This window comes from Zosterops lateralis (genome assembly GCF_965231275.1).
Source record: "Zosterops lateralis genome assembly, chromosome: 3".
In the NCBI taxonomy this organism is placed as follows: domain Eukaryota; kingdom Metazoa; phylum Chordata; class Aves; order Passeriformes; family Zosteropidae; genus Zosterops; species Zosterops lateralis.
The window spans coordinates 9,337,621-9,350,874 of record NC_139764.1 but is presented as its reverse complement, the minus strand read 5'-3'; positions in this window follow the sequence as shown (position 1 = coordinate 9,350,874).

Here is a 13,254-nt window from a genome sequence, read left to right as displayed (position 1 = left end):
TCTCCCTTGAGCTATGCTAAGCCAAATACTGTAAGCTGATAAACATTATTCTAACATTGGTAACACTTGTATAAACTCTGATGCCGTTCCCTTCTTAACACCTCCCACTTCCTTGCATCCGTGTAAATTCTTTGCCCCAGCATGGTGCACAAAGGTCCGATACGGATCGTGTAACACTCCCAATACAATGGGCGCTTTCTTTCCATCTTTGCTGGACTCTGGAACTCTTTTTGCTTTCCCTCTGTTCAGAGCTGAAACCCAGGCCAGCCTGCCAGTGATTTATTGGGTATTCAGGGTTTCCAGTGATTTACATTTTCCATCTTCCCTTGAAGGCATTCGTGCTGCTTCAGGAGGATGTGGTGTTTGGCTTTAATGTTAAATATTCTTTGCAGTGATTTTACCTCTGAATTCAATAGTCTTGCCTTCTTTGTAGGAGTTTTAAAAGCAGTGCTACTGGCTGGATTTGGGCTTTAGAAGGAATGAAAGGAAAGTTTCTATTTGCAAGCATATTAAAAATGTAATGGTTTTGGTTTGGTTTTTCTTTGCTCTGGAAAGAGAGGAAGAAGTCTTGGTTTGACAGGTCCCATTGAGTTCATTTGGAGTATAAAATGAAGTCCATCTTTTCATAGGTATTCATCTCATTGGAAGATGCTTTTTCTCCTCTGCTCAAGGTCTAGGCAACAAGTAGAACCCTTCCCTTCCATACATAATCATTAGTGAAGGCCCAGCCTTTCTATTTGGGAGCCTTTTTGGGAATATTTATGAAGCGATTGCATCCTTTGGCTAAAAAATAAGATCAGACCATTCCTCTCTCTCCCCTTGCCCCCTGTTAATTTCCAGGTTAGTTGAATGAAAGTTGCCATTCAGCCTTTGGTTCAAGGAAGATACTTGTTTTAAGGGATTCATCAGCAACTTCTGAGTTTTGCTTTTCATCTTGTCTGATGCTTCAGGCAGTGAACTGCTACAAGTAAACTCCCCACCCTAAGGAGTACTACCTTTCCTAGGAACATAAGTTAAAGCTTCTTGCTGCGGCAATTAAAATAATTTTGGTTTTCCAGGTAACTGTGAGTCTACAGGGCACACCTCCCATTTGGCTGGAAGGTCCAGCTGATGTCCTAGCATTTTTTATCCTCTGGGGAAGTAATGTGGGGCTGCAGGACAATGTGACAGGCTGTGCTTCCCTTTCCCTTCTGCTGAGGTGAGCCTTGCCTGCTGCAGGCACACTTGGAGAATGATTTATACATCCCCTGAGAGCACAGGAGACCAAAATGGCAGCTGCAGCATGAGCTTTAGACCCTCTCAAGATGCTGGCAGTCTCATGGAACTGGCTGTCCTCCCAAGCTTTCTCCCTCTGTGCCTGAAATCTCCCAAGCACAAATTGATTGGGCTCTGCTCCAAAAGAATTAGAAAAAAAGAGTTAAAAAGAAGTTGCATCTTTCATCTTTCATATCTTTCAGATGTGGCAACTTCTGCCATAGGTAAGACTGTAAGGCCAGGTTAGCTGCTGGTGAACCTCATCTTGCAGTCCAGAGTGGTTCAGGGTTCAGTGGTTCAGTCTCTCTCTCTCTCTTTTTTTTTTTTTTTTTTTTTTTTTTTTTTTTTTTTTTTTTTTTTTTTTTTTTAATTTTATTTAAATACTGCTGATAGACTAGTGAATGTGGAGTAGAGGGGGTAGCAGGAGAAGGAATAAAGGGAGAAGCTGGTACCTTGGATTAGTGTTGTTCCAGCGTAGCCTTTGCTTTTATTGAGAATCTACCAGCACTGAAATGAAACCACAGGAGAACACGATCCTTCCTATGGTTCACCTGCTGCAGTTCCACTGGCTTTCTCCAGCCTTTGTGGCTCAAGCAGATGAAAAGATCTCCCAGGGTGTAATGTCAATTTGTTTTATTTAGCTCGAACATCCTTGGGCCCAAAGTGAATATCTAAAATCCATCAGACAGGATCACTTGTAATATCTTTGAATAAAGCTGTTGAACTTAAGCTCCTGTAAAACCTATAAAGCAGTTTGTCTTTCTTTTAATATCATTGTTGCATGCTATAATTTTAATTGCAATATCCCTTCTTGTGAGGCTTTTAAGGATTACTTCTTGAAAGGTGTTGGAAAGGTGAGAATGACAATTAAATCTTATCTCAAGTGTAATTTTATGGTTACATTGTACTATTCCCCAGAAGTATGGGTTTGAAATTGTTGGGAGGCTGTGAGCAAATCTCAGAGGCATAACTGAGAGGAAAGTGCTAAAACATGACTCTTTAGCCCAATTATTTTTATGTCTGCATAGGAATGAATTTTCAGCTTCTGAAACTTCTTTGATCATTTCACTAGTGTCATTAAGTAATTATAGCAGAAGAAATAGTCCTATCCTTAAATATGCTATGTTTGTCACAAATTGTTGGAAACTAGAGAGCTGGAAGGATTCTGTCTGAATTCCTAGAACCAAAACTGCATATGTGTTCCAATGCAGACTTGCATTTGAAGTGTCCCACTCAGTGACTTCAGTCCTGAGCATGTCTTATTCTTTCTTGTGTTCCAGTTAGAATTATTTTAGTTTCCAGGCAAAATTGTTCTTTGCTATCCCAAAAGAGAAATGAAAATTCAGTTTTGTGGTTATTGAAATTATTCGCAAGTCTGGATGAAATTCAAATGTTAGTTTGGGCTGAGTAAAAGGACAAAATCTCAGGAAAGTGTAAAGAAAATGTTCTAATATTGATCTAAACGAAACTTTCCTTTCTTTTAATAACATTTTTCATTCTTAAAGAATATACATTTATTTTAAGTACTTTTGGTACAATATGACACTTTCATTCTACCCCCTCAAAAGATTTTCTTATTTATTCTTTTTTTTTTTTTTTTTCTGAGAGAAATTTGGTTTCGTATCATCCCGAGCCCACGCATTTTAAAACTTTCTTTCATATTCATGTAGCTGTAGCTAAATCTGCAAGGCTAGATCATGGGGATAGTTGAATGAAAGGGAGACTTGGAGGACATTGCCTCTGCAGAAGCTTCTCACAGCATGGAGCTTCCTTCAGATAAAGCAGTTCGTTAGTTCATGCCTGCAACCAGCTGGACCTTGAGCCAAATCTACCTTGGAGCCCATCCACCCCGTGGTCCTGACAGTGTCACTCCTTTGTGGGTGACCTCTTCAAACTGGAGTCAACTCTCATGACCAAGCTTGAGCTTTTTTTTTTTTTTTTTTTTTTTTTTTTTTTTTTTTTTTTTTTTTTTTTCCTTGTGTGCAGTCTGCAGAGGCAACTTAAAAGCTGAGGTTAAAAGGACGACTGAGGCCAGCAAATTCATCTGCAGCTCTTGGGCAGAATGAGACTTTTGCAGAGGGACTGCCAACAGGAGATCCTCTGTCTTGCTGTGGAGGAACTGTCCAGGAACTAGCAAAGATGGATGGTAAATCTCAGATCCTGATCCTAGAAATGATCAGAATTTTCTGGTTTCAGAGCTTACTGGTCTGTCAGAATGTACTGGTTTCAGACTCAACCCTGAGGGTGTCATTCCTCTGAGAGCAGGAGGAAACTTTGCGTTTTGGAATGATTCTGGTTGCACATTTTGGAAGGGTGTAGAGTGTATAGCTGCCTGTGAGCTCAGCCTGAGCAGGTCCCAGGTAGAAGTACATTTGGAAAGACAAACACCCAGGAATTGTTCCTACACTGCTAAGCCTGATATGTACAAAGAACAAACTGAATGTTTCTTCTAATAATATTTAAGCCTGCATAATATTACTTTTTCATCAAAAACTCATGTGGAATGTAATTTGTTCTAACTTTTTCCCTTTTCTTCTTTGTTTTAGGCAGTTCCAAGATTATACTTACTGTTGAAGTGCTTTACAAATCTAGGGGGTTTTAAATTATCTTTTTCTAAAGGGATTTTTGAAATTTTGTGTGGCTAACTCATATTTTTTAAAACTTCCTAATGGAATGTAGGTCTAGACAGAGGTTGATTTTGTAGAAGTCAGGCCATATTTCTTTTTCCCCCCTTTGCAATCTCACAATTGAATGACATCTTCCTGACATTAACAGGAGTTACACATTAATAAGGAGAAAAGAGTTCATTCCCACCCTCTTGCTTTAAAACGTATCCAGGAGATAATATGAAAAGCTTTACAGTCCTAATGATTTTTTTCCCCCTAATGTTTATTTTAAAAAGTGTTCCTCTGCAGGGGGTTGATCCGAAGCCCATTGAAGTCAGTGGGAATTTTTCCACAGAATTCAATGAAGTTTGGATCTGGTCCTTAGATAGCTCCGGGAGGTAGCCTGCTCATTTTTTGCAGCTGTCCTTGGGGGTATTGGAGGAGAGCTGCTGCACTGGCAAGTCCATTCAGTGTGGAGCATGCTATTGATTATAAAGCATAACTCCTGCAAAATTTCAGCTGGAAGGGAGTGGGAGGTTCCACATAATAATCAATAGCACAATATGAGACTGTATCAAGGAATTGGCTTTTTAACAAACACTTTTAAAACAACAAAGGGGGTGAGATGGTTTTCATTTAAAGGGCAAACTCCCCTTTATTCTTGGGATTCCAGGCAGATTAGCCCTGGTATGTCCTCAAATGCTGCACTGAACATATTCATGATGCTTTCTGTTCTCTTTGCAGAAGCAGCACACGGAATACTTGCTTTTCTAAACGTGCTGATTAAGTTGCACCTTCTTGTTTGCTCTGTAAAGCTGCTCAGTATCTTGTGAGTGAGAGATACTCTGGCAAAACCCAGAAACAGGGTAGTTCAGAGGGAAGCAAACTGAAGAAGGTGATGAACTTGTACAGTATCTGCTCCTTCCAGTTCTACATTTTCCCACTGTCTAGTGGAATGAGAGTCCTCTGAAGCTTTATTTTCATATCTATTCCACTTATTGCTTATTTGTTTATTCCACTTATTGCTTATTTGTTCAGTGGTTGCTCAAGTGTTCTAGTGAGGGGAGATTCGTAAGGCCAGGTGATGCATGTGTACTGTTGGAATATATTAAAGTGAAAAAATCCTAATTCAGACCCAATGTTAATCTTGAAAGAGAAGATCGGAGTCATTCTGTTCATGAATGGCAGATCCCATACACACTCCAGTCAAGGCAAACCTATGGAAGAATTTCATGGAGCAGCTGGATGCAGAGTTTTTCCAGCTGTGCACAGTCAGCTCTCTGTGCCTGCAGGGAGTCCCATGGATTTTCGCCTGGTAGGTGCTGCTCAGGTTCAGCACCAGGTATGTAGCTGAGGATAGAGGATGGGAGGACCTCTCTGTAGAAATGTATCCTTGTTTCTTATCCCAAGTGTTAAATGAACAGTTTGGTTGTGATGATTGCCATTGATACTAAAACTGTAATTAGTCAAACACTGATTGGTGATTCCATCCAACAAAGGGTGAAAAAACTCCCTTGTTTTTCTGTGCAGTGCTTGTTTTGTATTGAGACATAATCCCACAGGGCCATGGATCTTTTCTCTTTTCCACTGCTCATGAAAATATGTAACTACAGCCCCTAAACATCTGGATCCTGATGTTAAGATGATGTAGGAATCTAAGGCTAAAAAGGCAAATACTTAATGGTGATATTCTTCTCAAAATCAATCATATAAAAAAACCCCATAATAGTCAGACAAAGCCATGGTTCAGTTCCACCTGGTGCAGCTGCTTGTCTGGGGCAGCAGGAGATACTCTGTGAGCAGGCATTTCCTGCACAGGTTCTGCTCGCCCACACCAGATTGCTGTGATGGGCTTTTCTGAAGTGCTGGCTGTTATTTAAAACCCGCCAGTGGGAAGCTTTTGTCCCTTTGTGTCCTCTCCCATAACTTTTCCATTCCTTCTTTGGCTGTTAGAGTTGTTGGTGTCCTGGGGCAGGACCACCAAGGTGAGAGTCTCCCTTTCATCTTATACCACTTCCTTTGAAGTTCATTTAGCATCCCTCAGTTCAGGGTTGGAAAAGATTGACCATCCTGATGACCATTCTCATGGCAGAATTTTATCTTTTTTTCCATATATGCAAGTGTCAGGAGAGTGGGAATTGGAGGGCCCAAGTTTAGCACTTTAATATGTAGTTTAACAGTTTTATACTTGTTCTGAAACAAAGACATTATTTTGAAATATTAGTGATTTTATTTACAGAAATCTGTACTATGTATTATTAACTTGGGCTTTTGTACTAAAGAAGTTTCCTATAACTTAAAACACATTGGTTTTTGAAATTTAGCTCTTGGGAGTTTATTTAGTTTTTGACTGAGAAACTGCTAAATTCCTTATTACTGTCATTTTGTTCTCATCTGATAGGATAATTGTCCCATTTCATTAATGTTCTTATTTGTCACAGCGATGTTATATACAATGGATTTGTTTGTATCTGTTTTGTATTTCTGCTTCTTAAGTCACCCAGCCTTCCACAACAAACGTTCAAAATATTTCTTCTCCTCCTCTCCCTCTTTATCTGTCTTGGGTTGAAACAGAATAGAGCTGATTAATAGTTGTGGGGGTGAGGGGGGATAGCAGAAGGGACTGTGTGAAACCTCTAATTACTTTAATCCCTTTTCACATAAAATTTGTGGAAAAAAAAGAAAAAAAAATTAAACCAATTCCCAAATGCATAATGAAGGAAGCCATTGGCTCAGAACACAGAAAAGCTGCCCACAGGGCTCTGGGTGAATGGATGCAGGAGACTGGCTTGGCTTGGTGCTCCACTAATTATGTGGTGGGGTGGCCATAGGGGTAAAAAAACCTTGAGTAAGGGAGAGAGACGGGTTTATCAGAGGTGGGTTTGGTCCTTGGGGCAGGGGTTTACAGGTAGATAAGCACAGGTCCTGGAGTGCATTCTGTGTTAGAGGTCACCAGGTTCTGGGCTGCAGCAAGGGTTATAACAATGCCTCCTCCTGTGGCTGTGTGTGTGCTTCAAGTCCCAGTGAAGACACACATGTGCAGATGTTGCAGGACAGATGTTGGTCAGCTGGGCAAGGTATTCCCCAGTGAAGAACAGATGTTGGTCAGTGGTGTAAGGCATTCCCCAGTGAGGAGAAGGGTGGGTTCTGCAGTACTTCTGAGGGCCTTGTGCACCTTCTCCATTTCTACCCTGCAGCTGAGAGGGCAAGTGCATTGTGCTTTTTTTTCCTTGATGTTGCGTGGTTTTAACATCCACATTGCCAGTCTGACCTCTGTGTGTATGACATACCCTATTTATTGCATGCCTGCACGTGTATATAATATATAGTGTCTGTATGTAACAGGTGTACAGTATATTTTGGATTTAGCCTTTCCCTTAATTTGTTCTTTATCACATGTAGCTTTCTGTTCTTTAATGTGCTTGGCACAGTTGACTATGTTTTTATCTCTCCAGGAGATGAGTCTTTTCCACCATCACTGTGAGGTGTGAAGGATCAGTGCTCTCAGTTGTGTTTAAATGGTTTTAGGGAGCCAGTTGGCATTGACTGTTGTAGAAGTGTGATAAATATTTACTTATATCTATAGATACATTTAAATCTCACTCCTAAGACCGTTTCCCCCCCTCTGTTGAAGACATAAATGCTCTCTCTTTTTTCATCAATAGTTCTACAAAAGAAGGAAATTTATATTTAATGAGGGCCTGTCTCCTGGTGTTTACAAATTCCTCTGTGACGAGACTACAGCACTAGCACATGGATACATTTATAGTCTAATAGGATTTACCTTTACAAGTATCTGAAAACCTTTTAAAGCAGAGATTAAATTGTTTAGCTCAATATTTAATCTGTTACTTCCTCTTTAAAGATGCCCAGTGGAATTTGTCATACGCTGAGCTGATAACACGTAATATTGATCAGTCATAAACATAAAACAGAGAAATCTCAGGAAGTCTTCTGCAATCCTTTTCTTTTTAATTAAATTTTGATCTGAACTGCTTTTGATTAATTTTCTTATTTGTAAGTATGTGAATTCTGGGGGCCAGCAAGTTTCTTAAGTTGCCTGGCATTGGTCTCTGGTGAGTGGCTTAGCTCAGGAACAGTATGATTGCATTTTTATGGTTTTCAGATATTTAATAGCTTCTTCCTGTCATTTTCTGAATGAGTGAATAAGGTTTAGCCCTCTGGGAGCCAGCGCAGCATCAGAGAGTGGAGAAAATGACTGGAATCTGTGTACTTGACTGATTGCCTTAGTCTTAATTGTTCTCTTAATTAGCTGCAGTAGCAACTGCATCTGGGGAGAGATCACGGTATTGGTAAACAGCTCCACCTTGGAGCCCTGTGTAATGCCTCTTGGAAACGTGACAATGAGCTCTGCATCTCCTCCGAGACACAAACCTGCCAAAATCTTCTGCCCCCGAAGTCTTTGGTTTCCTCCTGTGATCTGTCACTCTCAGCCTGCGAGATGCAGGCCCCCCCCCGACTGTTTGTTCTTAAACAAATTAAGCTTTAATATGCCCAAAGCCGGCTTTGTTGAGCAGAAGGAGGGAAGGGCAAAACAAAGGAGCCTCGGTGGAGGGTTGTTCAGACAACTTGAGGGTGTTATCCAGATTAGGAGTGGGAGACAGATGTGCTTTAGGGAGTCTTGCAATGTTTTTCAGCAGGCAAACTGAGGTCAGGGAAGATGTCTCATGTCAAAGCAACCTTCTTCCTCTGGGGGTCAGCTCAAGCCTTCAGCGTGAGCTGCTGGCACAACCCAGCCATGGCCTCCAGCTGTTTGGCATGTCTGGGGAATAAAAAATATTGGGTGGTGGTGGAATTGCCCACCAGTCCAGCTTCGTTTCCCATACACTCAGTGTTTCTCTGAACTCAACTCTGGGACCTGCAGGTGTGAGGTTTAAGGTTGCATTAAGATTTGTGTCACTTAATTCCTACTTCAGTTTTGTAATGTAGCCTTGCTGCAGCACGGAACCTATAGGCAATAATAGGCATAGTGGATCCCTAAAGCTGGTAAATTTTAAAAATATCTGCTAATTCTTTGGTGCTTTCATTGCTGAATAGCTGGCCCAGGATTTAGACTGAGATTATACTGGGTTTTATTTGTCACTGCACCTACACTGTGAGTGCCCATTACAGTGCCTATGGCATTCCATGCAACAGGGCACTGGCAGTAGGAAGTGAGAATTAATGGGGTTTTTAACTCTGACTGGGGCAGGTTTGGAGACCAAAAATATTCTCCTATTTTTAACTAATTTTTTTGTTTCTTTAATCCTGCAAGCACATGAATTTACTGTAATATTGCAATATTCCCGTTTCAATAACCAGAATATTCCTTTTCGTGTGCCTACCCAAACAAAGAGAATACTGCTGGATTGTTTGGTTTTGGTACTGCCAAAAGGAAATGCATGGAAGGGCATGAAAAGGTTTGTTTTTGTGTCTTACCTGGCTTTCAAAAGGCTTATTTTGATTAGTGAGTATCTCTTTCTTAAGGGACGTCAGTGCCAGAAGTTGGGTGTTTTCTACCTCTTACAGAGGTTTAGTTCATGGCGTCATTTGTTGTGTCACTATAACTCAAACCTGTTTGTTAGCAAAATCACACTTAATCTGCACAGTTCACCCGATCCCTAATTAGCAACAATTTGTGATCATTTTGCGTTGTAGAGGCGTGAGATTTTGAAGACTTCTCCTGCAGAAATATTTTAGATATCCTTCCTCAGAAAGCTTTTCTGTGCTTATAGAAACCCTTTTTAACTCTAAATCTTCTGTTGAACCCCCTTATTGGACTTTAAGCTGTGGAAAGAAGGCAGGTTCAGGTGAATGATGAGCAGATAATGTGCATGGGATAAAAAAGGCCGCTTAGTCAGGTTTGTAGTAGTTAATTCAGAAATTAGTAGTGAAGGTTAAACTACATTTTATTATATTAGGGGCAATAAAATTCTGTAGAGAGCTATGGATGCTGGAATCCAGGATCAGCAGTGGTTAAAGTTTTATGGCAAATTAACTCATCCTATGAAACAAGCAGAAATTAAATCTAGGTGGCAAATTCAAGCTATTTATTCTAAGCATGGCTTTACAGTTTTTTAAATTCCTATGGCATACTGGAAGGGCAAAACAGATATTTAAAAAAAATATTGTTGAAGTGAAAAATGAATGCATTCACTGTAAGTGTAGCAAGTAATCCTTCTTGCTGTTCTGAGAGCAGCACAAGCATGAAAACCATTTGCAGCTGCAGCAGAGAGATGTGAGCCGAGAGAACATTCAACAGGGCATTAGAATTTGGAGGAATGTGACCTTTCCTTGTTACTGATGCTTTGAGTACCTAGAACAGAGGCTAGACAGTGCTCAAGGAATAAAGTAGGTATTTATTAAAAAGGCCTTCAAAGGATGCACCTTGGGCAGTACAAGAGCCTGGCCAAGGCTACACCCAAGACTGACAACAGATCACACATTTTCACACTTTTATAAGTTTTGATCCATTTCTATTTTAGGGTTAATTGTCCAATTACAGCTTCAGGATATGGAGTCCCATCCTCCCATATTGCTCTCCTCAATTCACTGTTGTTTATATCTTTGGGCCTGAAGATGCAACAGAGTCCTTGGTTCTCAGGCTGGAAAAGGATTGTTTTGTCTAACTAAACTGTGAGGAGAACTTGCTAACACTTTATATGAACTTCAGAGTTATATTCTAATGCAGTACAGAATCTGGAAAATATAAAAGCTAAAACTTAAGGCATCATTACTGTTTAGCCCTTCTGATCAAACATTAGACAGATGTGAAGGTGAGTGCTGGGCATTGAGAGAATAAATGCAGTGGATTCTGTATCAGGGCTCTGAGCTGAAGTTTTGTTGTATAGGACATGTAAAATAGAGGTGAATGAAATATCAATTTCTGTTTTTTATTAAAAAAAAGTTAAAGCAGTTCCTCCTGATACAGCACCCAGTTATTTCTGTGTGTATTCACCCTTGGAAGACACTTATGCCAGCTCATTCTCTTGTGGTGACTAATGATAATATTAATGATCTACTATTTAAACCAAACCTGAACCCTCAGAGCCAGTGAGTGGATTATTACCACAACTGTACTACTATAAATCCAGAGTTACCTCTACTGGCTTCAGCAAAATTACGAATACTTGGAGAAAGTTGTGTAGCAAGATCCTAATGTGATCTAATGTTAATAACACTTAAAAGCCTTAGTTAAAAGCCATGGGTTACTGAGTAATATGTTCTAAGGACCAAAGATAATTAGCAGCAATATACCTAAAACCCTGTTTTCTAATTTTTGGTATTAAATTGAGATTGCAGTTTGCTTTGCACTTGTTCTACAATGTTTTTAAGCTAACTTGGGCAAATTCCACTTCAGCTTCCCTATTCCCAGGTGAATGAGGATGGATTTTGTTGGCAATAGACACTTGTGCTCATTAGAAGTTTTTTAATAAAGTGAGATTAAGAAATAAATTGATGGAGATTTCTTGTTGCTTCATTAGCTATGTGCCTTTCTCACATCTCTACCTCAAGATGTCCCTTTGTGTTAAAGAGGATGATTCAGAAAAGTTTTGTCTGCTCTGTGAAACAAAAACCAGCCTAGTTTCCTGTTTTCCCCAAGCCCCTTCTGGATGTACCTCTGTCTGTGCTGCTCATGGAGAGTTATGCCATGAAATCCCACAGTATTTGGAAACCTCAAGGGCCAAAATCATAAAAAATTGACAGTCAAGCCATGATTATTGGGAATGCCAGATATGTTAGGAGCACAGCCACAGATTCTTTCCCTGCCTGTGGCCTGGGAGTGGCAGAGCCATGTTTTGTGGGTTGCTGTGCTGCCTGGTGTGGCTTTGGGGTGTGTTCAGGGATCCCCATGCTCCACAGTCAGCAGCATCACAGACGTTCTTTCTCTGTTGAGTGCTCGTTGTATGTCCCAAATAATGGACCATGCAGTTAACACTGTTCTTTTCCTGGATTATTTTCTACTATGTTGTAACTCAACATATTGAGAGTTCACCATGGCATTTCTAAACCAGTGTGGTAATCATAAATGCTGGCTGCAAAGGCAGAAGGTTTAGGTTAATCAAGAAGGGAAGTTAAAAGATGCTGTGTTTGATCCTGTTTTATAAACATGATGCTCATTCCTGGAAGTCAAAGTCCCTTACTTTGCCTTTCAATCTTACTATTTGCTGCTCATCTTAAGCTCTGATCAGCCCACTGTTTTTATTCTCCGGCCCAGAGAAGTTATCTTCTTTACAGACTTGGGCAACTGAGGCAAATTGAGAACAAATCAAAGTTGCCAAGTTCACCCAGAAGGTTTCAGAGGGTAGGGGTTGACTTGGAGGGCATGCTAAACAAATCCATGCAAAACACCTCTTTCCTATCCCAGCTTTTAAAGAGAATAAAAAGCTGATCTTATTCTCAAATCTGTTTTGCATTTGTTTCTACGAGTAAGGGCTATAAATATATGCAGTTATAATCAGATTTTTTCAGGAAGTCCATTAATTGCAGGTATCTGAAATTCCTCCATATATCACTGTGCTTCGAAAACACCCCAAATTTCACTTTATGATGAAATAGATTATTAGATTATGGTTTGAATGACCTCGATACCTTTCTGCCATGTGCTTGTCTACTTCCAATAAAACTATAGGTAATGGGTACATTTTAATTTACACCATGGCAATAGAATTAGGCAGATTTTTGGTTGATCTTCATAGTGATTAACTAAAAAAGAAAGATTCAGATCAGAGTGAATACTTGAGTCACAATTAACAATTTATTCAATAAATTGTTTGTGCAGATTGCAGAATTCCCTGATTTATTTGCTGTAGGAAGTTGCTCACAAAGTTCTTCAATTAATAATTTATTGTTTGAAGATTGTTCATAAATACTTAGGTTTGTGCGCTTGTGATTTGCAATTCATATTTTATAATTGTTATCATTTTTAGCCTGCTGTCTGGTTGGACAATCAGCTTTCCTGATTAAAAAAAGTAACTTGTGAATATTCCAAATCTGTATTGAGGTAGTAGTAGACATGATTTTTTAAAAAATATAGTTTTGTTTGTTTGTTTGTTTTATTTAAAATGTGGTACTTTCAATATTTGATCACTTGTGCTATTTATGTCTGAGAATCTAAGTTTGGATTTGAATGCCTACTCATACACTCAATTTCCATGTGTGTATTACACTGAGGAAGGATGATACAAAAGGTCAGTCAAATCAAAACCCAAAATGACAGCAAAGGCAGCCAAAAAAAAATTAGTAAATCTGCTTTGCTGTATTGAAATGCATAGTCATGGGCAGGCTCCCCCCACCTGTCCATTCAGCTCTACAAGAATCATATTCAGGTCAGCATAAATGTCTTTATTTGTCATTAATTCTCAGGTTGATAACAAAGGTGACCGAGGTTTTG